General features: G+C 39.3%; 1 protein-coding gene across 2 annotated transcripts in view; it reads left to right on the forward strand.

The window, feature by feature from the left end:
• Window positions 1-22,489, forward strand: part of LOC126828378 (uncharacterized) — a 64,862-nt gene that overhangs the window by 10,513 nt on the left and 31,860 nt on the right. Inside the window, exons 1-2 of one of the 2 annotated variants that reach the window (XM_050558156.2) lie at window positions 15,612-15,633; window positions 15,733-16,010. The gene's annotated coding sequence lies outside the window, so the exon portion shown is untranslated. Of the gene's footprint in view, window positions 1-15,611; window positions 15,634-15,732; window positions 16,011-22,489 lie in introns of those variants that run through there. The other variant, XM_056102609.1, reaches the window with a different exon arrangement.

Here is a 22,489-nt window from a genome sequence, read left to right on the forward strand (position 1 = left end):
GGAATAAATCGATGAATGTGAACTTCATTTCATTTTGTCATTTGTTTCTTCGTCAGTTTCATTAGGTGACTTTAATAACACTTAAAAATCAAATATCCCCTACTTTTTTGAATACTATATGTAATAGATCCCCCGACCCACCCCACACCTCAAAATATACTATTACCTTAAACATACTAAAATATCGCACGCGAGGCTAACTGAGCATGCAAAAAAGGGGTACGTCCATTTTGCATCAAAAAGCACCCAAACCAGCTTTGGTGGGCAAATGTTTTTTGTTTCAAGGAATCAAGAGATGAATAGACTACTAGAATACAAAATTTCAGAAGGCTCCTATTTTGGCGTTTCGAGATATATTACCGTAAACATACTAAACATATTGGAGAATCGGGTAAGGATAGGCTCATCGCGCACGCAATAACTTCTAAACTAGCTTTGGTGGCTTCAATATCTTTATTTCACCAACTGGACAGGTGCATAAGGCATGAACATGCCAAATTTCATTAACTTGTGTATGTTGGCGTATCGAGTTATACCACTGCAAAGTTCCTACCACCCGAATTCGAGGCGGAGTTTGTGGCTTCAATAAACAACGGGTACGCCCACGCTCAATCAAAAAACGACCTAAACCAGCTTTGGCGGGAAAATGTTTTTATTTCACGGAATCAAGAGATGAATAAACTACTAGAATACAAAATTTCAGAAGGCTGTTATGTTACCGAACACAAATTGGCGACCTATTCGGCTAGCCACCTATTCGACCGATCCAGCTGGAAACCTGTTCGTTGGCAACCTATTCACAATTATGCTAACAGTCGCCCAAACTCATCTATTTTTATCAACCAATAAAATCCAACGTTACGTCTATCAAATGAAAGTAGAATATATTATTTTTTTATCCATTCCATTAGCTCAGAATAGAGGTGTAATTTCGCATTATCTTACAAAATTCTGGACATCCAACTAAATATATTCCGAAAGGTAATTAAATAGGCTTTCCAAATATTATTAGTAAAAGTTGGCACAATCATATTAAAGGGGTTCGCTCTCAACCTGAACATAGCCAATTTTTCAATATTCTAAATGTAAAGATAGACCGGTATTTTTTTCGAAGTCGAAATTCGAATCATCGTACAAAACTCTGAACATCCAGCTATATATATTCTAAAAGGTGATTGGAAAAGATTTCCAAATATTAATACTAAAAGTTGGCACAATCATCTTAAAGGGGTGCGCTTTCATCCTAAACGTCGCCATTTTTTCAATATTTTAAAGTGAAAGAACGGTAATATTCCGAGTCAAAATTCGGACCATCGTACAAAATTCTGAACATCCAGCTATATATATTCTAAAAGGTGATTGGAAAAGATTTCCAAATATTATTACTAAAAGTTGGCACAATCATCTTAAAGGGGTGCGCTTTCATCCTAAACGTCGCCAATTTTTCAATATTTTAAAGTGAAAGAACGGTAATATTCCGAGTCAAAATTCGGACCATCGTCCAAAATTCTGAGCATCCAGCTATATATATTCTGAAAGATAATTGAATAAGCTTTCTAAATATTATTAGTAAAAGTTGGCACAATCATATTAAAGGGTTGCGCTCTCATCCTAAACAGCGCCATTTTTCAATATTTTAAAGTGAAAGAACGGTAATATTTCGAGTCAAAATTCGGACCATCGTACAAAATTCTGAGCATCCAGCTATATATATTCTTAAAGGTAATGGAATAAGCTTTTCAAATATTGTTAGTAAAAGTTGGCACAATCATATTAAAGGGGCGCGCTCTCGACCTGAACATAGCCAATTTTCATTTTTCAAAATGTAAAGTTAAACCGGTATTTTGTTCGAAGTCCAAATTTGGATCATCGTACAAAATTCTGAGCTTCCAGCTATATATATTCTGAAAGGTGATTGAATAAGCTTTCGAAATATTATGAGTGAAAGTTGGCACAATCATATTAAAGGGGTGCGCTCTCATCCTAAACGTCGCCAATTTTTCAATATTTTAAAGTGAAAGAACGGTAATATTCCGAGTCAAAATTCGGACCATCGTGCAAAATTCTGAGCATCCAGCTATATATATTCTGAAAGGTAATTTAATAAGCTTTCCAAATATTATTAGTGAAAGTTGGCTCAATCATATTAAAGGGGTACGCTCTCATCCTAAACGACGCCTATTTTTCAATATTTTAAAGTGAAAGAACGGTAATATTCCGAGCCAAAATTCGGACCATTGTACACAATTCTGAGCATCCAGCTATATATATTCTGAAAGGTAATTGAATAAGCTTTCCAAATATTATTAGTAAAAGTTGGCACAATCATATTAGTTAAAGTTGGCACGATCATATTAAAGATGTGCGCTCTCATCCTAAACGTCGCCAATTTTTCAATATTTTAAAGTGAAAGAACGGTAATATTCCGAGTCATAATTCGGACCATCCACCATCGTACAACATTCTGATCATTTAGCTATATATATTCTGAAAGGTAATTGAATAAGCTTTCCAAATATTATTAGTAAAAGTTAGCACAATTATATTAAAGGGGTGCGCTCTCAACCTGAACATAGCCATATTAAAATATTGAAAAATTGGCGACGTTTAGGATGAGAGCGCGGCCCTTTAATATGATTGTGCCAACTTTCACTAATAATATTTAGAAAGCTTATTCAATTACCTTTCAGAATATATATAGCTGGATGCTCAGAATTGTGTACGATGGTACGAATTTCAACTCGGAATATTACTTTTCTTTCACTTTAAAATATTGAAAAATTGGCGACGTTTAGGATGAGAGTGCACCCCTTTAATATGATTGTGCCAACTTTTACTAATAATATTTAGAAAGCTTATTCAATTACCTTTCAGCTGGATGTTCAGAATTCTGTACAATGATTCGATTTTCGACTTCGAACAAAATACCGGTCTATCTTTACATTTAGAATATTGAAAAATTGGCTATGTTCAGGTTGAGAGCGCACCACTTTAATATAATTGTGCCAAGTTTTACTAATAATATTTGGAAAGCTTATTCAATTAAATTCAGAATATATATAACTAGATGCTCATAATGGTGTACGATGGTACGAATTTTGACTTAAGAATATTACCGTTCTTTCACTTTAAAATATTGAAAAATTGGCTACGTTTAGGATGAGAGTGCACCCCTTTAATATGATTGTGCCAACTTTTACTAAGTATATTTGGAAAGCTTATTTAATCACCTTTTAGAATATATATAGCTGGATGTTAGGAATTTTGGACGATGGTCCGAATTTTGACTCGTGATATTAACGGTCTTTCCCATTAAAATGTTTTAAAAATTTGCCATGTTTAGGAGGAGAGCACACCCCTTTAATATAATTGTGCCAACTTTTACTAATAATATTTGGAAAGCTTAATCAATTATCTTTCAGAATATATATAGCTGGATGCTCAGAATTTTGTATGATGATCCGAATTTTGACTTCGAAAAAAATACCGGTCTATCTTTTCATTTAGAATATTGAAAAATTGGCTATGTTCAGGTTGAGAGCGCACCCCTTTAATATGATTGTGCCAACTTTTACTAATAATATTTAAAAAGCTTATTCAATTACCTTTCAGAATATATTTAGTTGGATCATCAGAATTTTGTACGATGGTCCGAATTTTGACACGGGATATTAGCGGTCTTTCCCTTTAATTTGTTTAAAAAATTGGCCATGTTTAGGATGCGAGTGCACCCCTTTAATATGACTGTGCCAACGTTTACTAATAATATACTATTCAAAAAAAGTAGGGGATATTTGATTTTGGGGGCATAATACTAAAATATGCAAATGACTACGAAAAAAGTCACTATAGAACCTAACAGAAGAAACATTTCCAGTTACATGTGACGCCCAAACGCACCAATAGCTACCGCATGGAATGCAGGTGATGCTTGGGATCATCATGGGGGTCCAACCCAAGATTTGCACGACTCTGACTTTGAATGTTACAGTCATTGTGGCATTGAATTCCAGGGTGGAAACATCAGTTTAATTGTTTTAGTGACCAGAAAACAAATTTTGATATGCGTCGGCTTACCCAAAATGAAAGGTTACGTGCCCTTGGCATGCTACAGATCGGCACAACACAGGCGGTTGTGGCGCGGACGATGAATGTTTCTCAGTCTGTCATAAGCAGGTTATGGTCCAGATACCGTGATACACAATCTGTACAGGACAGACCACGCTCAGGTCGACCAAGGGCGACAACTCAAGCCCAGGATCGATTTATCCGTACCTTGGCCTTGAGAAATCGTGTCATCACAGCAAATCAGATCAGCGCTCGTCTTCAAACAGACACTGGTGTGAGAGTGAGTGGCCAGACGATTCGGAATCGACTGCATAGGGGTCACCTTCGCGCCCGTCGTCCTCGCGTGATCCCTTGTTTGAGAGATCATCACATTCAGGCAAGACGTCGTTGGTGTAGGGATCGTCAACACTGGGATAATCGACGCTGGAGCAATGTGATGTTTTCAGATGAGTCAAGGTTCACTGTTGATTTTTTGGACAGACGTAGGAGGGTGTGGCGTCGTCGAAACGAGCGCTTCCAAGACGTTAACGTCATCAGACATGATCGATTTGGGGGTGGTTCTGTTATGGTGTGGGGAGGCATCACTGTTGCTGGAAGAACGGCTTTACATGTTGTTGCAGGGCGTGTTACAGGCCAGTACTACCGGGACAACATCTTGGCAGTCCATGTTGTGCCGTTCGCACGACGTCATGGCCGCCGTTTCATCTTCCAGGATGACAACGCAAGATGTCACAGGGCCAGGATCGTTACAGGTTACCTCCAACAACAGAACATCACCACATTACCTTGGCCATCACTGAGTCCCGACCTCTCCCCCATCGAGCATGTCTGGGACATGCTTGGACAGAGGTTACGTCAACGTCAACAACGTCCTGCCAATGTCCAAGAACTTGCTGCTGCGTTGCAACAGGAATGGGACAATCTGGACCAAAATGACCTTAGACGTCTCATTAGGAGTATGCCACGTCGGATCAATGCTTGTTTGGCAAACAGAGGAGGATTTACCCGTTACTGACTTGGTTGTGATGCTGTGGTAACTTTGCTGTTTGACCCCGGGTATCATTTTACCCTTATAATGGTCAGTCTGTGCCTTACTTAGTCTAACGATCATTTGGAATAAATCGATGAATGTGAACTTCATTTCATTTTGTCATTTGTTTCTTCGTCAGTTTCATTAGGTGACTTTAATAACACTTAAAAATCAAATATCCCCTACTTTTTTTGAATAGTATATTTGGAAAGCCTATTTAATTACCTTTCGGAATATATTTAGTTGGATTCCAGAATTTTGTAAGATAATGCGAAATTACACCTCTATTCTGAGCTAAAGATATGGATAAAAAATAATATATTTTACTTTCATTATATAGACGTAACGTTGGATTTTATTGGTTGATAAAAATAGATGAGTTTGGGCGACTGTTGGCATAATTCTGAATAGGTTGCCAACGAACAGGTTGCCAGCTGGATTGGTCGAATAGGTCGCTAGCCGAATAGGTCGCCAATTTGTGTTCGGTTCCTTTGTTGGCGTTTCGAGATATATTACCGTAAACATACTAAACATATGGGGAAACGGGTTGGGGTAGGCTCACTGCGCACGCAATAACTTCTAAACTAGCTTCGGTGGCTTCAATATCTTTACTTCACTAAATCGACAGATCCATAAGGTATGCACATGCCGAATTTAATTAACTTTCTATGTTGCCGTATCGAGTTATACCACCGCAAAGTTCCTTAGCACCCGGAATCGAGGCGGAGTTTGTGGGTTCAATAAACAACGAGTACGCCCACGCTGCATCAAAAAACGACCCAAACCAGCTTTGGTGGGAAAATGTTTTCTGTTTCACGGAATCAAGAGATGGATAAACTACTAGAATACAAAATTTCAGAAGGCTCCTATGCTGGCGTTTCGAGATATATTACCGTAAACAAACTAAACATATGGGGAGAATCAATTTAGGGTAGGCTCACTTCGCACGTAATAACTTCTAAACTAGCTTTGGTGGCTTCAATATGTTTATTTCACCAACTGGACAGGTGCATAAGGCATGAACATGCCAAATTTCATTAACTTTCTATGTTGGCGTATCGAGTTATAACACCGCAAAGTTCCTAGCACCCGGATTCGAGGCGGAGTTTGTGGGTTCAATAAACAACGGGTACGCCCACGCTGCATCAAAAAGCACTTAAAGTAGCTTTGGTGGGAAAATGATTTTTGTTTCACGGAATCAAGAGATGAATAAACTACTAGAATACAAACTTTCAGAAGGCTCCTATGCTGGCGTTTCGAGATATATTACCGTAAACATACTAACATATTGGGGAATCGGGTTAGTGTAGGCTCACTACGCACGTAATAACTTCTAAACTTGCTTTGGTGCCTTCAATACTGCTAGGGTTATGACCCTTGAAATATCCCGAGGAAGCTCTAGGGACTAAAGTTATCACCCAATTTATAAACAGTGTTTAATTCATGAGCCGGAGACGCCTACTGATTTTCAATGATTTCCAACAATTACTGCTAGAGTTATGGCCCTTGATCACTTGAAAAATCTTGTGCACTGTCTATAGACCAAAGTTATGATCCGATTCACATGTATTTACACAGCGTTTTAGGTCCCTGTGTGTCTGTCCCTCCCTGTCTTTCCCTCCCTCCGTCTGTCTCTCCCTCTGTCTCTTCCTCCCTCTGTCTGTCCCTCCCTCACTCTGTCCATCTCCCCCTCTGCCCCTTCCTCCGTCTGTCTCTCCCTCCCTATGTCCGTCCCTCCCCCTGTCCCTAATCACCTCCCTTTGTCTCTCCCTCTGTCTCCCTCCCTTAATCTGTCCGTCCCTCCCTCCCTCCCTCTATCCCTTCAGCCATCCGTCCCTCCCCCGCCTGTCCTTTTCTCCGTGTGTCCCACCCTCAGTCTATCCAACTCTCTATCTGTCCCTCTATCCGTCAGTCCCTCCCTCAATCTGTCCCTCCTTCCATCTGTCTCTCCATCCCTATGTCTGTCCCTCCCGCTGTCCCTGCTCACTTTCCTATGTCTCCCCCCTTTGTCTCTCCCTCTGTCTCATTCTCTCCCTATGTCTGTCCCTTCCTCACCCCCTTTGTCTCCCTCCGTCCGTCCCTCCCTCTGTCCTTCCCTCTGTCCATCCATCCGTCTGTCCCTCCCTCCGTCTGTACCCTCCCCTCCGTCCCTCTGTTCGCCCCTCCTTCCCTCCGTCTTTCTCAACCACCCTATGCCTCTCCCCCTTCTGGCTATCCCTCTGTCCCTCCTTCGTCTGTCTCTCCCTCTGTCTCCCCCTGTCCCTCCCTCTGTCTGTCCCCCTTCTGCCTCTGTCCCTCCCTCGGTCTGTCCCGCCCTCCCTCTACCCTCCCTCTACCCTCCTTCCTTCCCTACCTCCGTCTGTCACTCCCTCCGTCTATCCTCCCTCTGTCTGCCCCCCTCCGCCTGTCTGTCCTCCCCCTCTGCCCCCTCCGCCTGTCCCCCTCTCTGTCTGCCCCCCCCCTCTATCTTTTCCTCAATCCCTCCATCTGTTTGTCACTCCTTCTGTCCCTCCCATCTGTCTGTCACTCCTGTTCCTCCCCTTCCCTCCCTCGATCCTTTGTCTTTCCCGTCCTCTCCCTCACTCTCTCTGTCCGTCCCTCATTTTCTCCCTCCCTCTGTCCCTTCCTCCCTCTGTCCCCCTTCCCTCTGTCCGTCTCTCCCCCTGGCTGCCACTCCCTCACTCTGTCTGTCCCGTTTCTCTGTCCCTCCATCCAGCCGTCACTCACCCCGTCTGTCCTTCCCTGCGTCTGTCATACCCTCTATCTGTCCCTCCATCCGTCAGTCATGGATTGCAAAGTATCCCCTTCCTTGCAGTCGGTAAATAAACCAGACTGTTATTCAAGCGGTTAATAACAAATAACGAGCTGTTTGTTATTCGTTTTTCACCTCTTTATTCGGGATTCACATATGAAGTGGTTTATGCATCTTTAATGGGGATAATTCAGGATTTAATTCAAAACGATCACTATACAACAATAGAATAATGGATTGTAAAGTATCCCCTAGCAGTAGAAAACATATTAAATGGCGTATAGTCGATAAATAAACCAGACTGTTATTCAAGCGGTGAATAACGAATAACGAGCTGTTTGTTATTCGTTTTTCACCTCATTATTCGGGATTCACATATAAGGTGTTCATGTATCTTTAATGAAGATATTTCAGGATTTAATAAGTAGCCTCTTTCATCCTGTGTGTGGTTTTAGTTTATTTAGTCAGTTAACTCAGTTCTTTAATGGTCTTGTTCAACTAGACACTTCATATAGCTGGTAGTCTTGCTTTTCTATGCCATCTGTAGTTTCCACCTTATTTGGAGTGAGTAGTAATCCGTTACTTAGATACTATCGTAACATCCTGTTTCACCTTTAGTCACTTTTTCTTACATCTCCATCTTGGATGCATCATTTTCTGAATTCACTAACTCAGGTAGGTTTATATTTGTTTAACTTGACTTGACAATATAATAGAAGACAATTAATTCCTTTCTAATTTAAATACTGTTTTATTCTGATATAATTTACAAATAAAATAATACATGTATATTCAATCTAAATAAGTAAAAACTTTTATTTTAAAAATATATGACTAATTTGGTGTTTGTTTTATCTTTTAGTGTTTCGCTCTTTTTATATGATATATGGTTTCCACAATTTTAGTTTTCTATTTCCTCGAATAATAAGAGCACCTTTATCAGGGTATGTTTTTAGTTAGTTTCCCATTTTGTTATATACTATTCAAAAAAAGTAGGGGATATTTGATTTTGGGGGCATAATACTAAAATATGCAAATGACTACGAAAAAAGTCACTATAGAACCTAACAGAAGAAACATTTCCAGTTACATGTGACGCCCAAACGCACCAATAGCTACCGCATGGAATGCAGGTGATGCTTGGGATCATCATGGGGGTCCAACCCAAGATTTGCACGACTCTGACTTTGAATGTTACAGTCATTGTGGCATTGAATTCCAGGGTGGAAACATCAGTTTAATTGTTTTAGTGACCAGAAAACAAATTTTGATATGCGTCGGCTTACCCAAAATGAAAGGTTACGTGCCCTTGGCATGCTACAGATCGGCACAACACAGGCGGTTGTGGCGCGGACGATGAATGTTTCTCAGTCTGTCATAAGCAGGCTATGGTCCAGATACCGTGATACACAATCTGTACAGGACAGACCACGCTCAGGTCGAACAAGGGCGACAACTCAAGCCCAGGATCGATTTATCCGTACCTTGGCCTTGAGAAATCGTGTCATCACAGCAAATCAGATCAGCGCTCGTCTTCAAACAGACACTGGTGTGAGAGTGAGTGGCCAGACGATTCGGAATCGACTGCATAGGGGTCACCTTCGGGCCGTCGTCCTCGCGTGATCCCTTGTTTGAGAGATCATCACATTCAGGCAAGACGTCGTTGGTGTAGGGATCGTCAACACTGGGATAATCGACGCTGGAGCAATGTGATGTTTTCAGATGAGTCAAGGTTCACTGTTGATTTTTTGGACAGACGTAGGAGGGTGTGGCGTCGTCGAAACGAGCGCTTCCAAGACGTTAACGTCATCAGACATGATCGATTTGGGGGTGGTTCTGTTATGGTGTGGGGAGGCATCACTGTTGCTGGAAGAACGGCTTTACATGTTGTTGCAGGGCGTGTTACAGGCCAGTACTACCGGGACAACATCTTGGCAGTCCATGTTGTGCCGTTCGCACGACGTCATGGCCGCCGTTTCATCTTCCAGGATGACAACGCAAGATGTCACAGGGCCAGGATCGTTACAGGTTACCTCCAACAACAGAACATCACCACATTACCTTGGCCAGCACTGAGTCCCGACCTCTCCCCCATCGAGCATGTCTGGGACATGCTTGGACAGAGGTTACGTCAACGTCAACAACGTCCTGCCAATGTCCAAGAACTTGCTGCTGCGTTGCAACAGGAATGGGACAATCTGGACCAAAATGACCTTAGACGTCTCATTAGGAGTATGCCACGTCGGATCAATGCTTGTTTGGCAAACAGAGGAGGATTTACCCGTTACTGACTTGGTTGTGATGCTGTGGTAACTTTGCTGTTTGACCCCGGGTATCATTTTACCCTTATAATGGTCAGTCTGTGCCTTACTTAGTCTAACGATCATTTGGAATAAATCGATGAATGTGAACTTCATTTCATTTTGTCATTTGTTTCTTCGTCAGTTTCATTAGGTGACTTTAATAACACTTAAAAATCAAATATCCCCTACTTTTTTTGAATAGTATATGTTATTTATGTATAATATTTCTAAATGGTTCATTACTGAAGTGATTTGCCAAATCAAGGAAGGTTATATAAGGGCTATTTAGATCTACCATTCGACAACTCCATCAGAACACTATAAAATACTAGTATATAAAGTCACCCGGTCTGCTAAATAAGCGACCGTGATATCCATAAAATCCACTGGTCTGCCAGACAGGCGACCATTTCTAATCTGCAGTAAAACACACCCCACTTCAGCTAATCAACCCTCTTATATAGGCCAACAGCACGTGCACTCCAAGATTATACAAGAGTTTGGGCGATCCATATAGGTAGTCGAGTTTAGGCAACCCATCAATGTGGTTGAGTTTGGGAGAGCCAAACCTACTCTGAACGTTGAAAACCTGTCAAGTTACGAAATCACTACACACCTCCCAGTTTTATTAAGCCCCCCTTTGTACAGTGGGCTGAATCAAAGTTCCGCCCGTACTAAAAATACACACATTATAAACAGGACAATCCAACCAATCAGAAACATGAATAATTCTTAGAAGACACCACCCTCACTATAACTCTTCTGAGCAGGAATAATATCAATGATTTCACCGTAATTCTGCCGGGGTGGTCCACCTAGAGAGCTGATACCCCCTTGACATCTCCACATTCGACCCCAGGAACCACCAATTAGCTTTGTAACCACTGCTAAACTTAGTAAATCTCAAATTTTCAATATAACATCTCAGTGATCACACACACCTCAAATACACGCATCTTCTAATAATCAACACGCATCTTCTAATAATCAACAATAAAAACTATCTGCATTCAATTCAAAATGAACTATTCATATTCTATAATAGACCGCATAAACTATTCTTGTTTGAGATTCAACGTTTAATTATCTCTGACTTGCTAGGTCCCCTTCTTCCTTTCTCCGCAGTATCTAAAAATGGAATTCCCCAGGAAAGCGTTGCAGACTATACTTGGTACTCTTCCCCGATTAAACACTAACGATAATCTTTCAACCACTGCCAACAACTATTAACAACTCTTACATTGTTGTTAACTTCTGCTACCACCAATGATTCTTCCTTCACAGCCAACGACGGTGACATCGACAAACCCACCGATGATGATTCTTCATGTACAGTCAACGCCGATGAGATCGTTAAACCCACAACCACCGATGATTTGGACACCAGGCGCTAATTCTTTCTACTACATCGAGTCTCTTTCGACACAGCCAACAACTCTGACATTGCTACCACTAACGATTCTTCCTTCACAGCCAACGACGGTGACATCAATAAACCCATTGATGATTCGGACACCAGACGCTATCAACCTTTACATATCTTTTAAAATGTTTTATCAAAAAACCATCATCTCCTCACTGGGCAAAACTACGCCCATAATCTTATTCCCTATTTTAGACCTAGACAAGACAGGTTCGAAACAAGAAATGTTCGGTCTAATAGAACACCGCCTGACAAATAGATACCATCCTTTGCATACAATCTAAAGTACCGTCTGACGACAATATTATCGGACTGAATGCCATTTGACTGGAACCATCTAACAATTGGATATCATTTGACTGACTACCAACTAACCGTTTGACTCGGCATAAAGATTCGTCCCTATTTAATGAAACAGCGTCACCCCAGGACGGGGCTATTATTTTCAATTATAAAATAGAAACAATCTAAGTCCCTACCTATTTGATTAATCTAATACAATCAGTTGTTTAAAAAGACTATTCCGAGTGTAGTAGGACAGGGTTCGGACACTGGATGCAGCGGCAGCCAATGTCATGAAACAAACAAACAAGACACAATTTGACACCCTCTATTATAAACCAAACAACAATGGACTCTGGAAATGTGACGTGTGCCCTTAATGTCTCAAATGATTGATTTGCCCGAAATGCTAAACAGAAATCATGAAACCTATACGCCAAAGTCTATTTCTCAAAATACGGAATGAATTAACCCACTGTGGTGAATCGATTCATCGATCCTGTACAGCCCATTAGCCCACTATTAAAAACGAAATCACCGAATTCTTCCTCACGAATCAAGTGAAAAGGCCACAATGCCTATATCCCAGTGTCCGACAGTAGAACGCAATTTCTAAACTACTAGAACACCATTAAAATCGAAATCACCGAATTCGTCCTCACGAATCAAGTGAAAAAGGCCACAATGCCTATTTCTCCAGTGTCTGGCAGTAGAACGCAATGTCTAAACTACTAGAACACCATTAAAAACGAAATCACCGAATTCTTCTTCACGAATCCAGTGACCAAATCCCAATACTATTTAGTACGTGGATCGATTCAGCGGTCCCCACAGCGAAGCGAGAAGTAGACAGAAATTATACTATATATTTTCCCCCAAATCAGAACCATTATCTAAGAGTAAGAAATGCGCTCAAACAATCTAGCCCAAATATAAAAGAAATGAAAATCAACACAATCTGGTTGATATGAGGCGATTATCGACTCTGGCAACCGGTCTGTGTCTTATATATACTATTCAAAAAAAGTAGGGGATATTTGATTTAAGTGTTATTAAAGTCACCTAATGAAACTGACGAAGAAACAAATGACAAAATGAAATGAAGTTCACATTCATCGATTTATTCCAAATGATCGTTAGACTAAGTAAGGCACAGACTGACCATTATACGGGTAAAATGATACCCGGGGTCAAACAGCAAAGTTACCACAGCATCACAACCAAGTCAGTAACGGGTAAATCCTCCTCTGTTTGCCAAACAAGCATTGATCCGACGTGGCATACTCCTAATGAGACGTCTAAGGTCATTTTGGTCCAGATTGTCCCATTCCTGTTGCAACGCAGCAGCAAGTTCTTGGACATTGGCAGGACGTTGTTGACGTTGACGTAACCTCTGTCCAAGCATGTCCCAGACATGCTCGATGGGGGAGAGGTCGGGACTCAGTGCTGGCCAAGGTAATGTGGTGATGTTCTGTTGGAGGTAACCTGTAACGATCCTGGCCCTGTGACATCTTGCGTTGTCATCCTGGAAGATGAAACGGCGGCCATGACGTCGTGCGAACGGCACAACATGGACTGCCAAGATGTTGTCCCGGTAGTACTGGCCTGTAACACGCCCTGCAACAACATCGTCCGCGCCACAACCGCCTGTGTTGTGCCGATCTGTAGCATGCCAAGGGCACGTAACCTTTCATTTTGGGTAAGCCGACGCATATCAAAATTTGTTTTCTGGTCACTAAAACAATTAAACTGATGTTTCCACCCTGGAATTCAATGCCACAATGACTGTAACATTCAAAGTCAGGGTCTTGCAAATCTTGGGTTGGACCCCCATGATGATCCCAAGCATCACCTGCATTCCATGCGGTAGCTATTGGTGCGTTTGGGCGTCACATGTAACTGGAAATGTTTCTTCTGTTAGGTTCTATAGTGACTTTTTTCGTAGTCATTTGCATATTTTAGTATTATGCCCCCAAAATCAAATATCCCCTACTTTTTTTGAATAGTATATGATCAGGTTACCTTACCTCGGGAGTTACTAACTGAAACTCCCGATGAATGATACGCGCCCAGTTTTATAGTCGAAGCATGCACGTGCGCGATAGTTGATTGGCTCGCCAACGCCAAGCAAGTAGACAAATCGATGAGTTTGGGCTACTAGTTTGAAATTCTTTATGCACATCGGGCGACACCACCACACGAGCAAAACTCTGACCTCAAATCTCCGCCCATTTAGAATGAGTCTCAAGATGAAATACCAGTAAATAAACAAAGTCTCATCGCACAGAGCCATACTTTCGATGACAACAAAATATAGCATAAGGCGCCCACCGAACAAACGACCAGAAAAAAAACCACATCTTGTCTCCTTTCAAAGTGAACCGTTATGATTGGTCAAATGAACCTAAACCCCACTGCAGAGTTCTCATAAAAAACACTGGAAACCATGGGAAGAAAAGGCTAACTTGGTGGCACTTTCTAGACTACAATTATCCTACGAGTGGGGGTTATATTTTTAAATAAAAACTGAGAACGATGGCAAAAGGGTAAAAATATAGTTCGACTTTGCCATACGACTGCCACCTATAACTAAGACTAGTGTTCTGACGGGAGTTGAACGACAATGTGCAAAACACTTTGGTTTAAACATCTTGTATTACCACAATGTAAATGGATCGGACAAAAGTTACATACACTTACAAAAACATCTTTTCCTTCATAAGTATATCCAATTATTCAAGATAACAAGGTGCAAAAATAAAGAGAATTAAGACGGTGCCAAGGAATAAATTCAAGAATGGCGAAGATAAGAAAACTATCTGAGAATTATTCCAGTGAGTGCAAAGATCTTGAAATTTTAACCCCATTTGCAACTATCTTACAGGCGAAAATTTCCAAAGGTTGCAAGAGCAGTTGGTGCGAGGTTATTTCAAGCTTAAATGCGTATTTTCAAATAGTAACTTAGGATAAGGACCACTCTTATGCCACTGACGAATGCTCATTGACACCTCACTAAAATATATGGTATTGGAAGTACACATTCAAAATGTTGACCCAAATCTGGTTTTAAACCAATTTTACTGTTTATTTCGAACACTATCTTTCTATACTTGACGTGAAAGTGTCGCTTTAAAACTTAAAAATATACAAAATTCCCAATAATAAAATTAGAACCATCCTTATATTAATTCCCAGCTACACCCTGTATTGTATTATTTGAAGAGTGGCTTACGTCAAGTAATACAAAAAAGGTACAACCAGGTCCTTACAGCCTCAAATAACCATATTACCTGCTCACGTGACACAAATACTTATGGAGCCCAAAATTTTAATCCCTAATCATAAATAACCTATCCTTCCCCCGCTTTTAAAATTTTAAGCTCGCAGCGCCAATGAAGTGATTTGCCAAATCAAGGAAGGTTATATAAGGGCTATTTAGATCTACCATTCGACAACTCCATCAGAACACTATAAAATACTAGTATATAAAATCACCCGGTCTGCTAAATAAGCGACCGTGATATCCATAAAATCCACTGGTCTGCCAGACAGGCGACCATTTCTAATCTGCAGTAAAACACACCCCACTTCAGCTAATCAACCCTCTTATATAGGCCAACAGCACGTGCACTCCAAGATTATACAAGAGTTTGGGCGATCCATATAGGTAGTCGAGTTTAGGCAACCCATCAATGTGGTTGAGTTTGGGAGAGCCAAACCTACTCTGAACGTTGAAAACCTGTCAAGTTACGAAATCACTACATTACTATTACCTGTAAGAGGCAATATATCGCTATTGGTTATTAGAAGCTGTATCTAAGCTATATCCTTTTGTATATATATATTTGCTAATTTAGTTTTATTATTATTTCAGTGCTCTTGTCTTCTTGCTCTATTGTAAATAATTTCCTGTTTTGTTCCTGTGTGTATTGTAAATAAACTGTATAGCTGTGTTCCTGTTTTGTCTCTTTTGGCTCAACCCCCGACCTGGAGTCGATCATGCGAAACTCCTGCTACAAAATGGCACCCAACGTGGTATAGATACGGTTGATTCCTGGTGTGTTTTGTGATCTGTGTTTTGCGAACAATTACTTGATTTGTGTTTTTGTGTTGGAATTCTTGGATTTTTCTGGATTTCTGCGAAAAAGCTCTGTAAGTTGTTTTTCTTATACTTGGCCAAGTAAACATGTTGTTTCTATGAATATATTATTATAATTGTATTAATTGTAATATTGCGTAGTTTATTGTTGTGAGTGTGAATGTGTATGTATATCTGGGGACGCCTAGATTGTCTGTCTTAGTCTTATACTTATAGTGTATAATATTTGTTCATATTATTAAGTACATAGTATATAAATTACAAAGTTAGTAAAATACACATATCGTAATTTAGACAGCTAGATTATTATAAATAATCTAGGTGACTAATGCATTAAATTCTTTACTTCATAAATAAATACCGGTTATTTTACATATTTACTTATTCTACTTGTATATAGGTACATATTTTATTAATAATTGTTCTTAGTACATCTTACATTATACATTTATGTAGTAATAAAATTCATTTGTCATATTAGTACAATCATTAAATGGTTATTTGGTAAATGAGTTCAGAGATGTTTTCAGCATGTCCGACACAGATTTTGGCAGAACAGATTAAACAACGCATAAAATGAAATGAAATGAAATGGGGTTTAACGTCCTACTGTTCTGCTCCTATACTGGGCTAATGAAGACGGGCATACGCCATACAGTGTGCTATGAGGGAAATTTTGCCCGGGCAGCGGCACTATCGCCTACTCTTATATCGAATTTCAACTGCCAGGGGATCTTTTACGTGCATTCCAATATATACACGGGACCTCGGGTTTTCGTCTCATCCGAAGGACTAGACAACTGTCCTTGTCAGGCCCTCCGTTCTGCACCACTGACAAGGGGAAACCACGTCGGAAAATCTGGATGAACTTTCTCGGCCAATGCAGGGATCGAACACCCGACCTCCAGACTAGCGAGCCAGTGTCTTAACCACCTAGCCACAAACAACGCATAAAATTAAGCTGACAGATGAAACCCCTTTTAAACAACGACACCGTAGGATTTCGCCATCAATGTTCCAAGAGGTAAAAGAACATATCCAGGACATGATAAAGGCCAATGTTATTCGTCCATCTAACAGTCCATTTGCTTCTCCTGTTGTACTTGTACGCATGAAAGATGGTTCTCTACGTTTCTGTGTAGATTATAGGGAACTTAATTCAAAAACTGTTTGTGATTCGTATGCCCTTCCTCGCATAGACGAAATTTTGGATACGTTAAATGGCTCAAAATATTTTTCATCTTTAGACTTAAAAAGTGGATATTGGCAGATTGAAATGGCAGAAGAAGATAAATGTAAAACCGCTTTCATTACAGGTAGCCTTGGCTTTGGGAGTTCAATTCTATGCCATTCGGATTAACCAACGCACCCAGTTCTTTCCAGCGTTGTTTAGAGCGTTGTATGGCAGATATTCATTTATTTCATTGTTTAATTTATATAGACGATATCATTGTATTTTCCAAAACATTTGATGAACACATTTTTCGTCTTCGTTCAGTATTCTCCAGGCTAAGGAAGCACAATCTTAAGTTAAAACCTTCAAAATGTGAATTTCTGCAGTCATCATTGAAATATTTAGGGCATATAATTTCTGAAGATGGTATTAAAGCTGACCCTGATAAAATTTCTACTCTTACAAGCTGGCCTATTCCTACATCTGTTTCAAAAGTACGCAGTTTTCTTGGATTTTGTGGATATTTCAGACGCTTCATCAAGGATTATGCTAAGATTGCTCGACCTTTAACTTATCTTCTTACTGGCGATTCACCTAGAAAACACAGAAAATCTGCTGGTAATTTATTTCATTGGGGTGCAGATGAACAACAGGCTTTTGATAATCTTATTTCTCATTTAACTTCTTGTCCTATCTTAGCTTTCGCTGATTTTATTCAACCTTTCATATTAGAAACAGATGCTAGTTCTCATGGTTTAGGTGCTATTTTATATCAAATTCAGGAAGGAAAACAAAGAGTAATTGCATATGCCAGCCGGAGTATTACAAAAAAGTGAAAAGAATTATCCAGCACATAAACTTGAATTCCTAGCTTTGAAATGGGCAGTCACACAAAAATTTCAAGATTATCTTTATGGCAACAAATTCACTCTTAAAACAGACAATAATCCACTTACATATGTGCTTTCTTCCGCAAAACTTGATGCTACAGGTCATAGATGGTTGGCTGATCTTTCTGCATTTGTTTTTTCTTTAGAATACTTACCTGGATCTCGTAATGTTGCTGCAGACGCTTTATCAAGACTTCCCGTTTCATGTGTAGATAATTCTGTTGTAGCTGCTATAACTAATTTCACCGAAGTTGAGCATAGTAAAGTTGAAACTTTTTCTTTTAATCAGAATGTAATTGATTGTTTTATGTCTCCTATCATTGGAATTCCTACGGAATATACTAAATTAATTATAATCCTTGAGTGGCATTTAGCGATTGAACACATTAAAAACACAACACAGTTTATATGGAAATACAATCACTGGTTTATAAGTATAGCACGACGTTTCGACAAGTATTCTCTTATCGTTATCAAGCACAAATGATATTTAGTTAAACTAAAAGGTGATATTTATAGTAAAACAAAAAAGAAGCCATAGATAAATGCTGTTATAATACAAGATAATAGTTGAATTGATCAAAGGATAATTAAAACTTAAATATAGTTAATTGGTGGGGGTTAACAGTGACCAGGGAGCAACAAAGCCATATATTTGATATAGACAAAATAAACACAATTTGAAACCCTATTAATAAGAAATTTATAATAATGTATAAATTGATCAAAGGATAATTAAAACTTAAATATTAGTTAATTGATAGGGGTTAACAATAATCAGTGGTTAACAATAGTCAGGGAGCAACAAAGCCATAAATTTGATATAGACAAAATAAACAATTTGAAGCCCTATAAGTAAGAAATGTATAATAATGGATGTATACAGTATAACCCCTTAATTTGGTAATTACAAAATATGGTTTATATAACAGGTATTATACTTCTCTAAGCTAATTAATTGACAATTCTAAGATTTTAAAAGCTCAGCAAGACTGTTTGGGAATACGGAATATCATTCATTTTGTGAAAACTGGTTGTAAGCCGTCTGATACATTTTGTTTTATATTGATAAAGACTCACGAGTTATATTACGTCATTGGGATAATTTAATTGTAAAAGATGATATTTTATATAGGAAATACTTACCTTCACCTTTATCTGATACTGTGTTTCAAATTGTCTTGCCTGTTTCTCTTCGGCAACTTGTATTATCATTTCTTCATGACGAGATGGGTCACATGGGTCGTGATCGCACATTGGACTTGGTCAAATCACGCTTCTTCTGGCCTTCAATGTCGAAGTATGTAGAAGAGTATGTCAGATCCTGCGACAGATTTTTTGAGTTTAGAGCCTTCTAAGGGTGGTATTGAAAACATTTTAATTATTACTGACCACTTCACAAAATTTTCTGTAGCTGTTCCAACTAAAAACCAGACTGCTAAAACCACCGCCAGAGCATTAATTCATAATTTTTTTCTACCATATGGAATTCCTGAAAAACTCCATTCTGATCAAGGTCGAAATTTTGAGTCCAATATTATCAAAGAAGTCTGCAGTATTTTAGGTATACACAAATCACGTACTACTCCATATCATCCAATGGGAAACGGTTTATGTGAACGCTTCAACAGAGCACTTTTAAATATGCTAGGTACCCTTACTGAAGAACGGAAAGGTAGATGGAAAGATCACCTTCCTTATTTAGTTTTTATTTATAATTCCACTAGACATGAATCAACTCCCTTTTCACCTTTTTATTTGATATTTGGTAGAAATCCTAAGTTACCTGTTGATATAATTTTTGGAGATAATTCTGCTACGGATGTACGTAGTTCCTATACACAGTTTGCTTCTGAACTTCAAGATAAATTTAAAGCCGTGAACAGTATTGCTACAGAAAATATACAGAAAGCGCAGCAGAAGCAGAAACTTTATTACGATGTGAAAACTCGAGGTGCTAATCTACATGTTGGTGATGTTGTGTTAGTTCGTAATGTACAGATCAGAGGTAAAAATAAACTTGCAGATAAATGGGAGAATGATTGTTATACAGTTATTTCACAACCAGATGTTGAAATTCCAGTTTTTGTAGTTCAGAAGGCTGACACTTCATTAAGACGTACTCTACACAGAAATCTTCTACTTCCGATAAGTTCTTCTGGTCGACCTATTCCTGCCCCACGATTAAATGTTCCACTTCCACGTGTTCGTTCTTCACCTGATGTTAGTATTCCTGATTTTCCCATTTCTAAACCTCACACGAATGATAATGATAATAATGCAAATGTTAATATTTCATCCGATTCTTCTGTTTGTATTACCAACGTGTTACCTGATATTTCTGTTCCGGATATTACTATTCCTCATATTACTGTTCCAGATATTCCTGATATGACCGTTCCTAATATTACTGTTACTGATAATTCTGATGATTCAATTTCTCCACCTGATCCTGATATTTCCTCTGATGATATTTCACAACCAGCTCTAGCTCCTAAACGACAACGTAAACCACCTTCTTGGATGAAATCTGATGCTTGGGTTTTAGAGAATACTGTTTGGCTTTGATTTATATTAGTTGTATCTACTGATATTTTTATAACGATTTTTTTTTCATTTCTGCATTATTAGTTATTTTATAAATTCCATTATCAGTTGCTGACAGTTTTACTTGATGACGACTTGGTTTTGTTTATGGATTATGATTTTGGTTATGAGGATTGGTTCATTATTTTTGTATTATATATGTATACTGTTGTTTTTATTATGGTGTTTAGGGTTGTTCGTGTCGGGACGCCACTTCATGTGCTGGGGGGATAGTGTAGTAGTGTATATTTGGTTGTCAGTTGTTATATATTTAGTATTAAGAAGTAGCCTCTTTCATCATGTGTGTGGTTTTAGTTTATTTAGTCAGTTAACTCAGTTCTTTAATAGTCTTGTTCAACTAGACACTTCATATAGCTGGTAGTCTTGCTTTTCTATGCCATCTGTAGTTTCCACCTTATTTGGAGTGAGTAGTAATCCGTTACTTAGATACTATCCTAACATCCTGTTTCACCTTTAGTCACTTTTTCTTACATCTCCATCTTGGATGCATCATTTTCTGAATTCACTAACTCAGGTAGGTTTATATTTGTTTAACTTGACTTGACAATATAATAGAAGACAATTAATTCTTTTCTAATTTAAATACTGTTTTATTCTGATATAATTTACAAATAAAATAATACATGTATATTCAATCTAAATAAGTAAAAACTTTTATTTTAAAAATGTATGTCTAATTTGGTGTTTGTTTTATCTTTTAGTGTTTCGCTCTTTTTATATGATATATGGTTTCCACAATATTAGTTTTCTATTTCCTCGAATAATAAGAGCACCTTTATCAGGGTATGTTTTTAGTTAGTTTCCCATTTTGTTATATACTATTCAAAAAAAGTAGGGGATATTTGATTTTTAAGTGTTATTAAAGTCACCTAATGAAACTGACGAAGAAACAAATGACAAAATGAAATGAAGTTCACATTCATCGATTTATTCCAAATGATCGTTAGACTAAGTAAGGCACAGACTGACCATTATAAGGGTAAAATGATACCCGGGGTCAAACAGCAAAGTTACCACAGCATCACAACCAAGTCAGTAACGGGTAAATCCTCCTCTGTTTGCCAAACAAGCATTGATCCGACGTGGCTAACTCCAAATGAGACGTCTAAGGTCATTTTGGTCCAGATTGTCGCATTCCTGTTGCAACGCAGCAGCAAGTTCTTGGACATTGGCAGGACGTTGTTGACGTTGACGTAACCTCTGTCCAAGCATGTCCCAGACATGCTCGATGGGGAAGAGGTCGGGACTCAGTGCTGGCCAAGGTAATGTGGTGATGTTCTGTTGTTGGAGGTAACCTGTAACGATCCTGGCCCTGTGACATCTTGCGTTGTCATCCTGGAAGATGAAACGGCGGCCATGACGTCGTGCGAACGGCACAACATGGACTGCCAAGATGTTGTTCCGGTAGTACTGGCCTGTAACACGCCCTGCAACAACATGTAAAGCCGTTCTTCCAGCAACAGTGATGCCTCCCCACACCATAACAGAACCACCCCCAAATCGATCATGTCTGATGACGTTAACGTCTTGGAAGCGCTCGTTTCGACGACGCCACACCCTCCTACGTCTGTCCAAAAAATCAACAGTGAACCTTGACTCATCTGAAAACATCACATTGCTCCAGCGTCGATTATCCCAGTGTTGACGATCCCTACACCAACGACGTCTTGCCTGAATGTGATGATCTCTCAAACAAGGGATCACGCGAGGACGTCGGGCGCGAAGGTGACCCCTATACAGTCGATTCCGAATCGTCTGGCCACTCACTCTCACACCAGTGTCTGTTTGAAGACGAGCGCTGATCTGATTTACTGTGATGACACGATTTCTCAAGGCCAAGGTACGGATAAATCGATCCTGG

The sequence above is a fragment of the Patella vulgata genome, chromosome 7, assembly GCF_932274485.2.
Source record: "Patella vulgata chromosome 7, xgPatVulg1.2, whole genome shotgun sequence".
Classification (NCBI taxonomy): Eukaryota; Metazoa; Mollusca; class Gastropoda; family Patellidae; genus Patella; species Patella vulgata.